The sequence below is a fragment of the Bombina bombina genome, chromosome 3, assembly GCF_027579735.1.
Source record: "Bombina bombina isolate aBomBom1 chromosome 3, aBomBom1.pri, whole genome shotgun sequence".
NCBI classification, from domain to species: domain Eukaryota; kingdom Metazoa; phylum Chordata; class Amphibia; order Anura; family Bombinatoridae; genus Bombina; species Bombina bombina.
Window position 1 is genome coordinate 1,001,544 of NC_069501.1, and position 18,699 is coordinate 1,020,242.

Here is an 18,699-nt window from a genome sequence, read left to right on the forward strand (position 1 = left end):
GACACATCATAAGTGCCTTGTTGAACAAAGTTCTGCACACAAAAAAGATTTCACCTTGACATCCTCAGAACGTTCTCCACGACAATAGTCTGTATATGCAGCAATCCCACGGTCTTTCTCCTCTCCTCACTCACAAAAAATTGGACAGTCTGAGGAAAATTCGGAGCAGCTTTATCTATCTTCGCTTCAGGAGACACCATCAGAACAGGGAATGCCACTCCCCCCAAAGGAGCAGTAAGTTCAACCCCAAAGGGAAGAACACCAGGCCAAGGGGCGGGTCCTGTCTAAAGGTGTGGCCAAGAAGAGGTAACCGCAATGCTCTTGTCTGGGACGTCGCATGTCAAAAGGACTCCCTCTGCCTCGGGGAGATGCAGCCGGCCACCAAATAAGCAGCAGCGCTCATTGGCGCCCCCTGGCTGCTAGGCCCGGCCTAAAAAAGCTAACTACTAGTCTCAGCCAGTTTACTGGCCAGGGAAAACCACCTGCTTGCTGCTGCAGCTCGTACCTGTTGCCTGACTGGACAGCTAGCTGCTCTCCAATTTGCTTGACTCTTCCTCCCGAAAACAGCTCCCCTCCTTCCCCCTGCAACACCCCGCCGCTGCTGCACTCAGTGACGGAGAGAGAGGTGAAAGCACCTAGCTACTGGATCTTCAGGGGGGCCTAGCTTCCTACCTACCTAGCTAGGACGCTTAACTCATTGCTTAGTTCCCTGTCCAGGCAGCAGGTGGAGAAAGAAGCACACGGACAACATTGACACAAGCTGCAACAGCTCAAAGGACTTTTATTGTCTGAGAAGAAGGAAGGATCAAAACAATGTCACAAAATTCATAAATACATAAATAAATACATTAGGAAAAAAATTCATACAGAAGACATCGCCTCTCCAACAGCCATTTCCTAGACTTTGAGCCAGCACACAAGGGGTTAACAAGAGTTTGAAAGCAAGCAGCTCACAGCAGCGACAACATACAAGCAAAAAAAGAATGCATGGAGGAATAAGGCAGGCAGGAGACTGATTGCTGTGAGGCTTTCCCCACTTGATCAGCTACTACTTGTTGTTGCAATTCTGTTATTGTCACACAGCAAAAGAGAGGGGTGCACCGGTCCTGGAGGTACTGCAATACCAGGTCAATGCGTGGAGTGGACAGAGCAAGCTCTTCTTCCATCTCCCTGTTCCAAAAATCCATTTATTATATGGTCCCCAGATAGGGGACGTATCAGATATTAAACTGATAAGAACAGATTTTTGAATTAAAAACATTTATTATTTTCCATCAGGATAACAATGACAGCAAATAAATATGACATACAATAGTATTTTTACATACAATATTATACAATACAATTAAATGCTAAGTATTTACTTTCAAATAAATAATATATATACATCACATTCACAATCATCTTTATTACATCAGAAAACAAAATCTCATCTTGTTTGAAAACCAAAATATTCCTAACTTTCCACAAAGTTTCTTTTGTTGCATTAACAATTTGCCACATTTTAGTAAACTGAAACCTCTCACATTGTACTTTGTAACAATAAAGTATCACTCTATGATCTAAATACTGTAGCCCTGTTATGTGTTTAATTACAGCCCCCATTGTTTTCCACACTTGCTGAGCAAAGTTACAGTTCCAGAACAAATGTAAAACGGTCTCATCCTCTCTACAGTTATCTCTGGGGCACTGTGGGCTCCTCAGTAACCCTCTCCTATACTAGAACGCTTTTACAGGGACAGATTCATGTACAATAGCCCAGGCAAGGTCTTTCTGGCTGTTAGCATTTTATTTAGTACCATGTTCCAGATATGTTTAGATACTGTCTCAGTATAGCGATCTACTAGGACTATTTTCTCTGTTTTTTTTTTTAATGCAGACAGTTTTTTAGCATCAGCAACAACTTAGTTTTCCAATTTACTTAAACCAAAAAATTCTAATAATCCTCTCCAGAACTACATAGAATTTGGATGGATTAAAGGCATAGGGTCTCCTTAAATCAAGAGATTCCCACTTATATTTACGTAGGATCCAACCACAGCCATAGAGTACAGTGACTCGCTACATGATATTCCCTGCTAATTTTGTATCAAAGGCCAAATACTTTAAAAATAAAAATTCTTTCACTTCAGCTACTCCTCTCCCACCATTAATGGGGTCTTTGTACATTATTTCCCTTTTTCCATTTTGGATCCCCAAATGAACATGAAAAACTCTCTATTAATTGGCTTAAGGCACAAGTCACTGGATAAAAACACAGGACTTACATATAGCAAAACAGGCAGCAAAACTGCTTATTATTAGAACTTTACCATTTATAGATAAATCTCTCAGTTTCCAGAAGGTTAATTTTGTTTTGATTTTTTTCAAAATGTTATTCCAGTTTTCCTGTCCAGATAATGTTTGGTCAAAGGAGATACCTAAAATCATAGCACCTCTAAGAAGTTGGCTAAGATAATCGCAGATTCCGGTCTTGTCGATGTTTGGCAAAAAGTTAATCCACAGGACCCTGGGTTTACATGGGAGAGGGTGGATGTACAATCTCGAATAGATTTTGTTTTCTATTCAACCTTTTTTTCCCCTGTGCAGGCAACGCTAATTAATAATATCTTTTCTGACACCCTAAAATTCTGTCTTGCACTCTTCAAATTTCAAAGGAGTGTCATGGGCCAGGTATATGGAAATGTAATGCCTCAATGCTATCTGATGAAGATGTTGTAACCAGGTTTCTTAAATTATTTCAGAGTTTGTTAGCTCTCAAAAAATATTATTCATCTCCTTTGGGTTGGTGGCATATGTTGAAGGATGAAACTAGGTTATTTTTCCAGAAATGGGGTAAAATTATTGCTAAGGAGAAAAGGGCTGTTTATAATTATTTGCTCCTTAGATTGCAGTGGTTATACCGGATGAGGAATGGTGGTATGTCAGTTGAGGAAGAAATTAAAAAAGTTAAGGTGGAAATTAAAAATCCTATTTCTGATATTAGGAAATCTATAATTTTCGATTCCCGAGTTAAAAATGTGGAGGAGGGGGAAAAATGTTCCCGATACTTCTTTAACCCTTTGGCTGCTAAGCCATTTCCCACCTGGGTGCTAATATTTTTTTTTATTATTATTATTATTGAAATTTTTGAAAACATTTTTTTTTTTTACTTTTTTTTTTTTTTTTTTACAGACCCCCAAGACTTACACTGTTGGAAAGATTAGGCGATTACCTTTCCAACAATATGTCTTGGGGGTCTGTAGCTGCTTAGATGCCTGCGATACAGGCTTCTAAGCAGCATGCCCCCTCCTCCTATACTTAACACTGTTAAGTATAAATAAAGTTGCGCAGTCACGTCACCGCAATGCCTGTCACTCTACAGGCCTGATCACCGGGGTAGGAGCGGTAAGGAGCCCCTAGATCTCCCTCAAGGTGGGAGAGTGCTCATGACGGATCTGAGCCGTCATTAGCACCAGAGTAAGAAACTCTGTGACGGCTCAGAGCCGTCATTAGCACTCAAAGGATTAAAAAGCCCTTTTGTAAAACTGACATGAAAGTACAAGTGGAGGGAGATGTTTCTAGTACTTCCATTAAGGGTATCCTTGATATTGCCACTAGCGTTTATAAATCTTTGTTTGATGTTAAAGGTTGTGATTCTCTTTCGATGGATGATTTTCTAGATTCTATTACAGACAGACTTCCAGAGTATGTATGTGTTGATTTATGCGGCCCCATTACTGAAGCAGAACTTAAAACAGCAGTAGATGATAGCGCTTCTGAGAAATCTCCGGGGACTGATGGATTTTCTTATGAATTCTATAAATCCTTTAGGGAAGTCCTTAAGGGTGATCTCCTGGAGGTGATTTATTTATGTTTTATCTTGTGATATTATTCCTGCTTACTTTTCTAAAGGTATTGTTACTCTCCTTTATAAAAAAGGTGACAAGGCTAATATACGAAACTGGAGACCCATTACGTTACTTAATTGTGACTACAAGCTTTTAACAAAAGTCTTAGCTAATAGAATGAAGAGAGAGGTGCATTATGTGGTTAAAGATGACCAATCTTGTGCTGTGCCAGGAAGAACTATTATGGATAGTATTTGTTTACTAAGGGATACACTTTTGTACTGTACTGATGTTAAGTAACCAGTTGCCTTAGTAAGCATGGATTTTGAAAAGGCATTTGATTCTGTGTCTCGCCACTATCTTTATTCTGTTTTAGCTCGTATGGGGTTTCCTGAGCTACTGTTACATCAGATTAGAGCCTTGTATGAAAGTAGAGAGAGCATGTTGTTGGTGAATGGTCACTGTTACATCAGATCAGAGGCTTGTATGTAAGTAGAGAGAGCATGTTGTTGGTGAATGGTCACTGTTACATCAGATCAGAGGCTTGTGTATGTAAGTAGAGAGAGCATGTTGTTGGTGAATGGTCACTGTGGCAGATCCTTCCCTATAAGGTCTGAGGTTAGGCAGGGCTGCCCTTTATTGCCCCTTCTTTTCATATGTGCGATAGAACCTTTTCTTAATGTAATCTGTGAGGATAAAGTTATTAAGGGTGGGGGGCGGTCTCTGGGCAGCGACCTGAACGGTCGCAATTTCAGTACCTGAGAGTAGGCAGCTGATCGCCAAATTCCGGCTGAAAATAGCACCATCTAACCTCAGAACAGAAAGATATGAGATGAGCAAGTACTGCTGAGATACTAGCTATAATTTATATGAGGTCCTACCTCGGATATTTGAACCGGAGCGCTGAGGCCTATGGCGGCCCTTCCAAGGAGAGGTTTTCAGCACCCGTCCCAGGGGAAAAGTAGTGCTGGATCACTACCAATCTTGAGACTAGACCAAAACCATAATAACATCCCATACCTGACAGTGTTTGGGGAAGCGTGTGTGTAAAGATTGCAGACAGGGGTGAATAGCTCTAATCAAAGATGGCGCCCGCCACACACCACCTCCTTCGAGATGTATAGAAACTTTTAAGCGATCACTATGAACAACTCTCTGCACTCATTGATAGAGAATGGGGAAGCCTACGGAGCGTGCTGAAACCACCTTCAGAAGCGACCAACAGAGATCTAATACTGATACGCGGCAAGCTCCAACTGAACCTACAGAGGCCTTGGGATGTTTCTCTGGAGAAGACCTGGAGACCGAGCAGGGGCTTGACCCTCGTGTGTGCTGTTGTGACGAAGCACATTTGGAGATGACTGAAGCGATGACTGAGCTACCTGCGCCCAATCTAATGAGCCTAAGTGTAAAGAAACTTGGGGTTGCCTGCCAGTCAATTGCTTTGGCAGAGGGCCTGGACGATATGGTGGAGCTGGCTGATGCTGCTAATTGTGCGGTAGCATTTCTGTTATCAACAGGGACATTGGCATATAGCTATCTAGCTACTGGAAGACAGCGGACACAATACAGTCAAGGTAATGCGCTATTGAGACATATCCCTGCTGGCTTTGAACTACAGTCATAGTTTTTGGGTTTGCTAATTACATTAACCCCTGGTGCATATACGCCGGCCTTCCATCATACGATACCTTGCTAAGTCGAAAGCTGGGAATTGGGTAAGCACTTTCTAACACATGGTTACCGGCAGTGTATCAAATACAGTGGTGGACTGCAAGCCCTTCTTAGAGGACTGGTGACTTGATTATATCACAATATGCTTCTGCAAACTATGCCTGGAGGTCTGCCTTATTTAACACATGTTCTGCATGTTTATATATTTCTGTTTATGTTCAATCTTTCTTCAAAGTTATGGTGGATATTCCTATTCCTAAAATACCCTCTATTTTTCTGAATATACTGTAATGACGGCTATTACGCCTGAAGTTTGTGAACTTAATTGATACTCTACCATTTCATTGGGCTCTCTTGTGCAGATTGACTCAGTGTATTAATGTACTTATTTCAGAGAGGGACTATCAGCAATTCTTATTTTTCTTTTGATTGGCAAATGTTTTATATCAGGCTTTCCCTCACACCTTATCCCATAATGAAGCTATAGTACATGACACTAACTGGGTTAATCTCTAATGCAAAATAATAGTTTGTGGTTATCATAGCTCAATTACATACAATTTAGTCTATTAGTTGGAGACAGCTATGCTGTTTGTAATCCCACATATGTCCACAACATGCTCCCTACTCCCATTATTGTCGTGCTGATGGCACATCTACCTGTCTTAGCTAGGGGTTTTTTCATCTCTGGTTATTAGTTGGGACATAGGATTCAAAACTTCTTAGATTGATTGTTTGAGTGTGGATATAGCATATGAGAAACAAATTTAACTCTCATTTCAGATATTATATATATAACAAATATGGCTGTAGAAGGCGGCATATTTAGCTGGGTTCTCTCCCCCAGCTTATATTTTTTTATATAAAACATTGCTGCCTATATACATACAGTTAGGGATATCAAGACCTTCCCCCACAGTTCATTTAAAACACAGGGTTCTCATTATACTGTTTAGTCTAAGATTTTATTTCCTTCATAGGTCCAAGAGCAACCTTTTATTTCTTCCCCCCCAATTAACCCTTCTATTTTTTCCTAAATAGCCAAGTGGTGCAAGAGCGTACACTAACATTAGGGGTTTATCTGTTAAAGGGACACTGAACCCAAATTTTTTCTTTTGTGATTCAGATAGAGCATGCAATTTTAAGCAACTTTTTAATTTACTCCTATTATCAAATTTTCTTCATTCTCTTGGTATCTTTATTTGAAAAGCAAGAATGCAAGTTTAGATGCCGGTCCATTTTTGGTGAACAACCTGGGTTGTCCTTGCTGATTGGACAGCACCAATAAACAAGTGCTGTCCATGGTTCTGAACCAACAATTTGCTGTCTTCTTAGCATAGATGACTTCTTTTTCAAATAAAGATAGCAAGAGAACGAAGAAAAATTGACAAAAGAAGTAAAATAGAAAGTTGCTTAAAATTGCGTGCTCCATCTGAATCATGAAAGAAAAAAATTGGGTTCAGTGTCCCTTTAAGTATAATATGCTTTAGGGGGCTATTATACATTTATTATATAAAAACTGAGGTTTACATATAAACTATTAATGCCATTTATAACAATTAAAAGTGCAAATTTTGATGATACATATTCTTATGTGCATGTCTAGTGATTTGTTTGTTTATGTGTAACTAAGTCTAACTGTTGTAACCTCAATAAAAACATTAATAAAAAAAATGACTTCATGCAGAAACCTGCAGACACATCTGTTCTATATCAATTATATAACATTAACTTCTAGGCAGGAATATAAGCAACCTGTTTCTGTAATTCTAAACAAAAAGGAATTGTAACTGTAAAGAAAATGACTTCATGCAGAAACCTGCAGACACATCGGTTCTATAAGAATTATATAACATTAACTTCTAGGCAGGAATCTAAGCAACATGTTTCTGTAATTCCAAACAAAAAGAAATTGTAACTGTAAAGAAAATGACTTCATGCAGAAACCTGCAGACACATCGGTTCTATATGAATTATATAACATTAACTTCTAGGCAGGAATATAAGCAACACGTTTCTGTAATTCCAAACAAAAAGGAATTGTAACTGTAAAGAAAATGACTTCATGCAGAAACCTGCAGACACATCGGTTCTATATGAATTATATAACATTAACTTCTGGGCAGGAATATAAGCAACATCTTTCTGTAATTCTAAACAAAAACGAATTGTAACTGTAAAGAAAATGACTTCATGCAGAAACCTGCAGACACATCGGTTCTATATGAATTATATAACATTAACTTCTGGGCAGGAATATAAGCAACATGTTTCTGTAATTCTAAACAAAAAGGAATTGTAACTGTAAAGAAAATGACTTCATGCAGAAACCTGCAGACACATCGGTTCTATATGAATTATATAACATTAACTTCTAGGCAGGAATATAAGCAACATGTTTCTGTAATTCCAAACAAAAAGGAATTGTAACTGTAAAGAAAATGACTTCATGCAGAAACCTGCAGACACATCGGTTCTATATCAATTATATAACATTAACTTCTGGGCAGGAATATAAGCAACATGTTTCTGTAATTCTAAACAAAAAGGAATTGTAACTGTAAAGAAAATGACTTCATGCAGAAACCTGCAGACACATCGGTTCTATATGAATTATATAACATTAACTTCTGGGCAGGAATATAAGCAACATGTTTCTGTAATTCTAAACAAAAAGGAATTGTAACTGTAAAGAAAATGACTTCATGCAGAAACCTGCAGACACATCGGTTCTATAAGAATTATATAACATTAACTTCTAGGCAGGAATATAAGCAACATGTTTCTGTAATTCTAAACAAAAAGGAATTGTAACTGTAAAGAAAATGACTTCATGCAGAAACCTGCAGACACATCGGTTCTATAAGAATTATATAACATTAACTTCTAGGCAGGAATATAAGCAACATGTTTCTGTAATTCCAAACAAAAAGGAATTGTAACTGTAAAGAAAATGACTTCATGCAGAAACCTGCAGACACATCGGTTCTATATGAATTATATAACATTAACTTCTAGGCAGGAATATAAGCAACATGTTTCTGTAATTCTAAACAAAAAGGAATTGTAACTGTAAAGAAAATGACTTCATGCAGAAACCTGCAGACACATCGGTTCTATATGAATTATATAACATTAACTTCTAGGCAGGAATATAAGCAACATGTTTCTGTAATTCCAAACAAAAAGGAATTGTAACTGTAAAGAAAATGACTTCATGCAGAAACCTGCAGACACATCGGTTCTATAAGAATTATATAACATTAACTTCTAGGCAGGAATATAAGCAACATGTTTCTGTAATTCCAAACAAAAAGGAATTGTAACTGTAAAGAAAATGACTTCATGCAGAAACCTGCAGACACATCGGTTCTATATCAATTATATAATATTAACTTCTGGGCAGGAATATAAGCAACATGTTTCTGTAATTCCAAACAAAAAGGAATTGTAACTGTAAAGAAAATGACTTCATGCAGAAACCTGCAGACACATCGGTTCTATATGAATTATATAACATTAACTTCTAGGCAGGAATATAAGCAACATGTTTCTGTAATTCCAAACAAAATGGAATTGTAACTGTAAAGAAAATGATAAATACATCTTTATAGATGTCACTGTTTATAAGTATAGAACAAAAAGTAAAGAAGAACAATGATAGTTTTGGTTTCGTATGTTAAAATAAATTGTATAATATGTTGTGTGCATCTTTTTACCAGGTTCTGGGGGTCAGCAGGTTAGATGTGTGTCATATATGGATGACGTTAGTGTGATCTATTCATCTTATGCTGATATTCATCGTTGGCAAGTATTTTTTCTGCGTGTTCTGCCTTAAAATTAAATTTGGGGAAAAGTGTCTGTATGATTTTTGGGAATTGGATGATCTTCCTCAAGGGTTACAGATAATTTATGATAAGGGTAAAGTTCTTGGGGTTTGGTTTCACCAAAAAGTGAGCGGTCAGGAAAACTGGTCTGTTTTGACTGCTAAAATGGAGGATAAATGTACCTTTTGGTCATTAAGAGACTTGTTTATGGAGGGTAAAATATTAGTTATAAAATCTGTTATTTTGCCTTTAATTTTGTTTTGTTGTCTTATTTTTCCTCCAAACAGTCTTTGGATTAAGAGAATTCAGAAACCCATTTTTCATTTTTTCTAGAGTTCAAAAATGGAGAAACTTTCGAGAGAAAAGTTGTGTAAATCTAAAGTCTGTGGAGGAAAAAGTTTTCCGGATTTTGATAAGTACATTCTATTGAAACTCATTTCCTATATTGTTAGTACTTCTCTTAAAGAGAATAAAATTGGTGTTTTCATTAGATATCATACTGGTAGGTTGCTTCATAGATTTGGGTGGTGTATTTGGTCTTTGAGGTGTCCTTATAGATTAAATGTTTTGCCCTTCTATATGATATTGCAGAAAATTGTGACTTTGTTTAATCTTAAGAATGTCCCTTTAAGTGTGGATATTGATCAAAAGAAGCTTTGTAACCATGCCTCTCCTTCCTGTTTTGTTCTTCCAGTGCAGCAGTTTACAGAAGATGTTTCAAAAGTGATTTGGTAGCGAGTTTCTTCTTTTTTGTGTAATTCCCAAAAAGATTTTGCATGGTCAGCAGTGCATGATTGTGTTCCAACATAGACGTGGTCTGGTGAGGTCTGTATGTTGCCCGAGGAATAAATGTTTCTTATCAGAATCTGTTTTTCATGTATTGTGGGAATGTTGGTTTGCCAAGCAAGTGTGGGCTGACTGTATGCCTTTATTGAATCATTTAGGGGTTTCACTACCGCTTACTTATAACACTGTCTTATATGGGTCTTTTCTTACCTTGTCTAATGCTCGTGATAGTCATTTGGCAGTTGTTAAATTGTATTAAAATCTCTTTATGGTCCTTTCGAAATTGGTGGCTTTTTAAAAAAGAGAATTTATCCCCTAAAGTTTGTTTAGGTTTTGGTTTAGCCTAAACTTATTTTCTCATTGATAAAAAATCTGATGTTCAGAGGGCTATAGGTTTATGGAAAACAGAAAAATGGCATAATAGAATTGTAGTTTATTTTGTACTAATGTTTTGTTTTTTCCTTTTCAGGTATCCGTTTTTTGCTGTGTCCAGGGAAAGAAGAAGGGACGGCCTTAGGGTCAGCGAAGAGGGTTGTTTAGTTTAGTGGTAGGAATTTTTTTTTCTTTTTGATAGGGATATGCTGAGTTTATGTTTGAGGGACAGTGTTGAGGGTTTGTGGTAGGGTCAGTGAGGGACAGATTTTTGTAAAATGTAATTGTATAGTATTACATGTATTTTTTATGTATTACATGTATTTTTTATGTATTACATGTATTTTTATGTATTACATGTATTTTTATGTATTACATGTATTTTTTATGTATTACATGTATTTATGTATTACATGTATTTTTATGTATTACATGTATTTTTTATGTATTACATGTATTTTTTATGTATTACATGTATTTTTATGTATTACATGTGTTTTTTATGTATTACATGTATTTTTATGTATTACATGTATTTTTTATGTATTACATGTATTTTTTTATGTATTACATGTATTTTTTTATGTATTACATGTATTTTTTTATGTATTACATGTAGTTTTTATGTATTGCGTGTATTTTTATGTATTACGTGTATTTTTATGTATTACGTGTATTTTTTATGTATTACATGTATTTTTATGTATTACATATTTTTTATGTATTACATATTTTTTATGTATTACATATTTTTTATGTATTACGTGTATTTTTATGTATTACGTGTATTTTTATGTATTACATGTAGTTTTTATGTATTACATGTAGTTTTTATGTATTACGTGTATTTTTATGTATTACATGTATTTTTATGTATTACATGTATTTATGTATTACATGTATTTATGTATTACATGTATTTATGTATTACATGTATTTTTTATGTATTACATGTATTTTTGATGATAGGAATTCTATGTCTAGATTCTTTGTTAATTGTAATTGTATGTATTACATGTATTTTTGATGACAGGGATTCTTTGTTAATTGTAATTGTATGTATTACATGTATTTTTGATGATAGGGATTCTTTGTTAATTGTAATTGTATGTATTACATGTATTTTTGATGATAGGGATTCTTTGTTAATTGTAATTGTATGTATTACATGTATTTTTGATGAATCAGTTTGAATGTAACTTGTCTTATTGATTCTTTTTACTGTTTTTTATTCTGTATATATTCTTTGTGAATTTCAATAAAAATTAAAAAAAAAAAAAATCTGTTATTATTAGTTTAATATCTGATACGCGCCCTGTCTGGGGACAATATATTAAATGGATTTTTGGAACACAAGATGGAAGAATAGCTTGCTCTGTCCACTCCACGCATTGACCTGGTATTGCAGTACCTCCAGGACCGGTGCACCCCTCTCTTTTTTGCTGTGTGACAAAAACAGAATTAGAACAACGACAAGCATTATCTGCAGAGCTTGGGAAGAAAGCCTCAACAACACGCTGCCTGCATTCTTTTTTTGCCTTGTATGTTGTCTGTGTGCGCGCAGCTTTCTTTTGGACTCTTGCTAACCCCTTGTGTGCTGGTCCAAAAAAGTCTAGAAAACGGCAGTTCTAGGAGAGGTGATGTTTTTGCTATCCTTTCTTTTTCATTCTTCATTTGATTAGAATTTCTTCACAAATGTATGTATTGATGTGTCAAGTCATCGATTTATTTATGTATTTAATCATTTTCTATGTATTGATGTGTCAATTCATTGATTTATTTATGTATTTACTAATTTTGTGACATTCTTTCTATCTATCACCTATCTATCCTTGGCAGACAATAAAAGTCTTTTGAGCAGCTTGTGTCAATGTCTGTGTGCTTCTTTCTCCACCTGGTGCATGGACAGGGAACTTTAAAAATGAGTTGAGTCTGCTTTGCGTGGTAGATAGGTAGGTAGGCAGCTAGGTGCAATCAGCCCAGGTGCTTTCACATCTTTCTGTCTCCGGAGTGAAGTGGCAAGGAGGGGGGCCGCTTTCAGGGGGGGGGGAGGAGGAGCCGCCATGCAAATTGGAGAGCAGCTAGCTGTCCAGTCAGGCAGCAGGTAGGAGCTGCAGAAGCATCAGCAGCAAGCAGGGGGTCTTCCCTGGCCAGTAGTAAGCTGGCTGAGACTAGCAGTTGTCTTTTTTTGGGCCTAGCTTAGCCTAGCAGCCAGCCAGGGTTGGTGGTCATTGTCGCCGCCACTGCTTTTGAATTTTCAATGGTCTAATTTGTCGGCAGCGGTGTGCTCTGTCTCCCCGAGGCAGAGGGAGTGCTTTGGGCGTGCAGCGTCCCAGACAAGAGTGTTGCGGTTATCGTTTCGCTGCCTTTTGGCTCAGATCAAGTGTCTGAGTCAGAAGGAGTGGCAGAACCTGACCCCTCGGCCTGGTGGTGTTTCCTTCGGGTGCACCACCTGCTGCTATTGGGGGGTTAGCTATCCAAAGCATACGAGTTGGGATCAAAGTTGCCATTATGGCAGCGATTGCTGGAGTTGGAGTTATTGATGTCATCGGAGGAAGTGGAGGCCGATCTGCAGATGGAGGAGGAGTCGTTGCTGGAGATCGTGGTGGATTTATGGAGGAGGCTGGAGTTCGGGAGGAGGCTGGAGATCGAGGTAGTGGAGTCGGTGGTGTGGCTGGAGATCAAGGCGGAGGTCGATTTGGTGGTAAGGGGGTACCAGGAGGACGTAGACGGGTGGATCCTACTGGATCTTATCCGCATGATACACTCCGTATCCAGGTGGCTCCAGAACATCGTTTTAAAAAGTGGTGGTTTTTTTGCAGCAAACACTTTTGGTTGATTTATTTGTTTTTTCCTTTGAACAGTTTATGTGTTTCCAAGATTTTTATAGGAAGGGCCATTTTGACTTAACTGTGATTTCTAACCAGCTGGCCACTGTTGTTCTGGAGAAGTGCAGGATTTATAAAGCGCATGAGGCTTTGGAGGGGGTTAAAATTTACCCTATGTTCGGAGGTGGGGAAAAACTTCTTATCGTACATATGTACAATCCCCATGTTAAGGAGTCTGAAAATACCCAATACCTCATGCGCTTTTATGCAAGGATTAATCCTGAGGGAAAAGTTTTTAATTCCCTTGGAGTCTGGACGGGAAAATGGAAATTCAGGGTGTCTTTCCATCCAGACGAGGAGGAATTTGGGGGTTTTCTTAGACCCCCTCCTCTGTTCTCCATTGGGAGTAAGAGAGGCTTTCTTGTTTTTAATCAAATGCCCCCGTACTGCCGCAAGTGTTTGCGATATGGGCATGACCCCTCTGACTGTGTTGAGAACCAGGTCTGTCGTTTCTGTAAGAAGTCAGGACATTTGAGCAAAGACACTGCTATCCGCATTTGTGATCTCTGCGGTGAGTCGGACCATTTGAGTCGCTCTTGTCCTGAGAGGCGCAGATGGGAGACTCAGAAACAGCCCTTTGTGGTGCGTCTGGGTACTCCTGAGAAGGGGGAGTATCAGGCGCATCCTGTGGCGGAGCAGTCTGACCCCTTGCCTCCTGTGGAAGAAGGGGATGAAGAGATAGACCTATCTACTGTGGAGGAACGTGATCCTATGAATATTGGAGAGGTGGGTATCTCTGGTTCAACTGAGGGGTCTGTTATTCCTCCTACTTCTTCTAATCCTAAGAGGTTGGCTGTCAAAACCGGAGCTAGGGCTGAAGTGAAGCCGAAGTTGGTGAAGTCTGTTGTGGATCCTGTGGCTGAGAGGGATGAAAATCCCTCAAAGAAGCTGAAGCCTTTTTTTGAAGAGGAATCTTCCTCTAGGACTCCGGATTTGAGCCACCTGGAGCATGCCAATAGATTTTCTGTTTTTGGTCAAGATCCTGTAAATCCCCCTGAACACTTACAGAAAATTGATTTTTGTCTTCTGACTGGGACGGATAAAATTTCTGAGGCTAGTAGTGATGAGGCTAGAATTATCAGGATTGATGATACATCAATGCCTGCTGGAGAGGTTGTGGCAAGTCCTGCGCCCAGTGACGTTTCTGAGGGCCAGGATGGTTTCCTGCTTAGGAGGTTCTCTAAGTAGGATACTGTGCTGCTTCTTTCCAGATGCTTAAAATAGCATCATTAAATACACAGGGCTTTAAAAGCCCTCCTCGGAGGGCAGCCCTGTGTGATTTTTTGGCTAACACCAATAACAATATATTTTATTAACAAGAGTGCTGTATAGATAAAAATAAGGTGGACGTTTTAGAAAAATATTGGGATAGGGGCCCATCCGTATGGTCTGGGAGTAATGAAAATAAGTCCGTAGGGGTGGGCATCTTTTTTAATAGCCATGATTTTATTATTAATAGTTTTATGGAAATTGTCCCGGGTAGGCTTTTAGTTGTCCATGTTAGTTATTTTAATTTTAGTTTTAGATGTATTAATGTTTATGCCCCCGTTATTAAAAAGGAGAGGTTAGAGTTTTTTAAGATTTTAGCTTTGTTTTTAGCAGGTTCAGAACCTTTGATTTTAGGTGGGGATTTTAACTGTGTTTTACCAGGTGAGAAGAGGGAGAGTGTGAGTGTAAGTGAGCGTTTGGATGGGCTTGCTAGTGTGTTGAAAGGTATGATTGAGGATTTTAGGTTAAATGATGTATGGATGAGGTTGAATGGTGCGTATCCTGGTTTTATGTGGGGTAATAGGGCTGTTAAATCCCGTATTGATTTTGTTTTTATCAAAGGTTTTTAGTTTGCGGTCTTGTGTTTTAAGTGAGAATGTGTGTGTGTGTGATCTACCTGCTGAGCAGAATTTTATATCTTCTTATCTTCTGATTTTATTAGACAAAGTTTTATTGATAGTTATAAGAAGTGGAGTTTTAGTCGGGGGGATTAGGACATTATTTTATGGTGGGATAAGGTTAAAGTTTTAATTTGGGACTTTTTTTATTAAAATGGGTAAGAGAGTGGCTAGGGAGAAGAGGGAATTTTATTGTAAATTAAATTTTAGGCTTCAAGCACTTTATCAGGCATGATCTTATGGTTTTAATGTAGATGACAATATTTTAAAATTAAAAGAAGAAATTAGGAAACATTTAGAAGAAAAGGGGAAACAAATATATTTTTATTCTAAAGCACAAGTTTTAGAGGAGGATGAAAAATATTCTAGGTTCTTTTTTAAAAAATTAGTAAGTAAAAATAGTTTTATGGGGAGTATAGAGGGGAAATCTGATATTAATGGTATGAAAAAAGAGGTTTTTAATTTTTATTCAGATTTATATAATCCCAAATTTTTAGATCCCTCCCTAAAAGAACATTTTTTTTAAACCAATTGGATTCTTCTATTAATTTTAATGATAAGTCTTTTTTAAGCTCAGGATTTTAGTTGTGCGGAAATTTTAGGGGTTATTAAAAGTTTTAGTAATGGTAAGACCCCGGGAAATGATGGGTTTCCAATTGAGTTTTATAGTGTTTTTGGGATGTTTTAAAAGATGATTTTATGATTTTATTTAAAAAGTGTGATTATTTTAATATGTTACCTTTATCTTGGACGCAGGGAGTTGTTTTAATTTATAAAAAAGTTGATAAAGATTTTATTAAGAATTGGAGTCCCATTACATTTTTAAATACAGATTATAAAATTTTTACTAAACTTTTAGCATCCCATTTAAAATCTGTCATTTCCAAAGTTGTAGCCCCCTGCCAGGCCTGTGCGGAGTATAACGGAAATTTTAAGCACTATTAGAGATTCTATATTTTATTGTTTAGATAGGGACCAGAGCTTGGCTCTTTTTAGCGTAGACTTTGAAAAAGCTTTCGATAGCGTGTCACATGAGTTTTTATTTACAGTTTTAGAGAGGGTGGGTGCGCTTGTACAGATGCTGAATCAGATTAGGAGTGTGTATGATAGTTGTGTGAGTATAGTGTCTGTTAATAGGTTTTTAACTGATGGTTAGTGATGTCGCGATCCTAAAAATTTGGGTACGTGAACTTCCACAACTGTTCGCGAACGGGCGAACAGCCATAGACTTCTATAGGCAGGTACTCTTTCTGGCCACAATAGTGATGGAAAAGTTTCAAGGGGACTAACACCTGGACGGTGGCATGCCGGAGGGGGATCCATGGCAAAACTCCCATGGAAAATTACATAGTTGATGCAGAGTCTGGTTTTAAGCCATAAAGGGCATAAATCACCTAACATTCCTAAATTGTTTGGAATAACGTGCTTTAAAACATCAGATATGATGTTGTATCGATCAGGTAGTGTAAGGGTTACGCCCGCTTCACAGTGACAGACCAAACTCCCCGTTTAAAGGGACAGTCTACACCAGAATTGTTATTGTTTTAAAAGATAGATAAATCCTTTATTACCCATTTCCCAGTTTTGCATAACTAACACATTTATAATAATATACTTTTAACCTCTGTGATTATCTTGTATCTAAGCCTCTGCAAACTGCCCCTTTTTTCAGTTCTTTTGACAGACTTGCAGTCTAGCCAAGCAGTGCCTGCTCCCAGATAACTTCTTGTGCACAAGCACAGTGTTATCTATATGAAAAACGTGAACTAACACCCTCTAGTGGTGAAAAACTGTTAAAATGCAATCTGAAAGAGATGGGCTTCAAGGTCTAAGAAATTAGCATATGAACCTCCTAGGTTAAGCTTTCAACTAAGAATACTAAGAGAACAAAGCAAAATTGGTGATAAAAGTAAATTTGAAAATTGTTTAAAATTACATGCTCTATCTAAATCATGAAAGTTTATTTTGGCCTAGACTGTCCCTTTAACGCACCGCAAACTCCCCATTTGCACAAGGTTGGATACCAAGCTAGCCATGTCCCGTTCCTTGTCCTCACTGATGTCATTGAAGGTCTCTTCCTCCACCCAGCCACGTACAACACCAAGGGTCCCCGAAAGGTGACAACAAGCCCCCTGGGACGCCTGCTGTGTTTGGTCTTCCACCTCCTCAATGCCACCTTCCTCCTCTGACTCCTCTTTAGACTCCTCTCTCTGCGTTATTATAAGGTGTGTTAAGTAGTACTATTCCTATCAGTTTAATCCCTGTTACGTCCCCTATCAGGGGACGTGTATATGGCATCGATTTTAGGAACCGGGAGATGGAAAAAGATGCTTGGTCGGTCCTCCTACTTTAAATTTGGGGCACTGTGCATGTAATCTAATGTGCCACCATATATGAGTGGTGTGTTAAGTAGTTCTATTCTTATCAGTTTAATCCCTGTTACGTCCCCTATCAGGGGAGGTGTATATGGCATTGATTTTAGTAACCGGGAGATGGAAAAAGATGCTTGGTCGGTCCTCCTACTTCAAATTTGGGGCACTGCGCGTGCAATCTAATGTGCCACCAGATAGGAGTCGTGTGTTAAGTAGTACTATTCCTATGAGTTTAATCCCTGTTATGTGCCTTTTTTTTTGGTTTGGTTTTTGAAGCCACAGTGCAGCACCAGAGGCCAGAAAAATTAGGTATTGTTGCAGCCGCTGCTGTAGCAGCGGCCAGAAAAATAGATGTTTGTTTCCCAGGCAGAAATTGTCCTAAAACATTGCGGCTTGAACCCTAGTTGGTGGCGGATAAGTCACGCAAGTCATCCGGCATTCAGAGATCAAATACAGCAGCGTGTAGACCATTTTTAGCCCAAGGCAGCTCATCTCCTCAGGCCTTTTTTAGTAGAATGTATCGCCCACTGTCAGTCCCTTCGGGATCCATCCCTCATTCATCTTAATAAAGGTGAGGTAATCTAGACTTTTTTTACCTAGGCGACTTCTCTTCTCAGTGACAATACCTCCTACACTGAAGGTCCTTTCTGACAGGACACTTGAAGCGGGGCAGGCCAGTAGTTCTATCGCAAATTGGGATAGCTCAGGCCACAGGTCAAGCCTGCACACCCAGTAGTCAAGGGGTTCATCGCTTTTCAAAGTGTCGAGATCTGCAGTTAAGGCGAGGTAGTCTGCTACCTGACGGTTGAGTCGTTCTCTCAGGGTGGACCCCGAAGGGCTGTGGCGATGCGTAGGACTTAAAAAGCTCCGCATGTCCTCCATCAACAACACGTCTGTAAAGCGTCCTGTCCTTGCCAGCGTGGTGGTGGGAGGAGGAGGATTACTTTCACCTCTTCCCCTGTTAGAGTCCCGTTGTGCTGTGACATCACCCTTATATGCTGTGTAAAGCATACTTTTTAATTTATTTTGGAACTGCTGCATCCTTTACGATTTGTGGTAATTCG

The 18,699-nt window shown here is 38.4% G+C and overlaps 1 non-coding gene and 1 pseudogene across 1 annotated transcript; one reads left to right on the forward strand and one right to left on the reverse strand.

The window, feature by feature from the left end:
• Window positions 1–1,090: 1,090 nt before the first annotated feature.
• LOC128654941 (uncharacterized) lies at window positions 1,091–1,265 on the reverse strand (annotated as a pseudogene).
• Window positions 1,266–11,728: 10,463 nt separating this feature from the next.
• On the forward strand, window positions 11,729–11,922 carry LOC128655062 (U2 spliceosomal RNA). Its single transcript, XR_008401639.1, has one exon. It is a non-coding gene; the product is annotated as a U2 spliceosomal RNA (small nuclear RNA).
• Window positions 11,923–18,699: the final 6,777 nt, after the last annotated feature.